This window comes from Cucurbita moschata, unplaced genomic scaffold (assembly GCF_002738365.1).
Source record: "Cucurbita moschata cultivar Rifu unplaced genomic scaffold, Cmos_1.0 Cmo_Scf00021, whole genome shotgun sequence".
Taxonomy (NCBI): Eukaryota; Viridiplantae; Streptophyta; class Magnoliopsida; order Cucurbitales; family Cucurbitaceae; genus Cucurbita; species Cucurbita moschata.
The window spans coordinates 764944-766003 of record NW_019268537.1 but is presented as its reverse complement, the minus strand read 5'-3'; positions in this window follow the sequence as shown (position 1 = coordinate 766003).

Sequence of the window (1060 nt, the reverse complement as noted above, 5' to 3'; positions counted from 1 at the left end):
GGGGGGGGGGGGGGGGGGGGGAAGAATTAAGAGATTTATTTTTATTTATTTATTTATTTATGTATAAAACACGGTTTTAATAAATAATAATAATAATAATAAAACATAATTAAATGATTCCGGTGGGTATCGCTCGTGAAAATAAAATAAAAAACGGGTCATTATCCTCGTGAATGGATTATGCAGATAAAAAGAAAAGGAATTAATGAAATTAAGGCAAAATGACTATAATAACCCTGGGAGAAAAAAAAAAGGATCCGAGGAAATTTTCGGATATTATTTATCCAATCGTTTTATTATTTATGATCGCGGTCCTTTATTTTACCGTTAATTACAAAGTGAACCTTTGGTTCGAGTTGTAATTAGGTTCACTTTGTAATTACTGGTTGATTTGTGGCCGTTTTTGCGAAAATAAAAATAATAATTATTTGCTCCTTTGTTTTTCTTGTCGTTACGTTTTCAGAACAACTTTGGCGCTGTGCCCTTGTCCCCCGCATTAAAGGCGGGAGATCTTTATTTTTTTAACAAAATAAAAAATAAAAAAACAAATAATTAAATTTAAACATGCATTAAATTTAGATAAATTGTGTGATCCTGTTGGCATTTAAGAAAATCAATTTGAAAAAAACATATTTCTTTAGATATAATCAATTGGAAAATCAAATTCTTGTAGTACTCTTCAGTCGTTTCGATGCGAGTTTAATTCGTTCTTCGTAATAACGAAGAGATTTGACTAGGGTGAGTGTTGTTTTGTTTACTATCGTTCTCGTTTTGATCTTGTTCCTATGTTTTTTTATCTATTGTTGTTTTGTTTTCATCACGATTTTGAGGATTTCCTTAAGTTCTTAAGCCAACGTCCCTCTGTTTTAATTTTAAGAGTATAATATTATTCAAAAGAACAACAATAGTTTTGTAAGGATGATATTGCAATATCTATGGAGGGATTGATGAATGAAATCAAATTGTATAAAGAAGAACGACCCAATCGATCTGCCAGAGAGTTCGGACCAAACACGGAAATGAACACCAATTTTCAAACGGAAATCAATCAAATTCATGA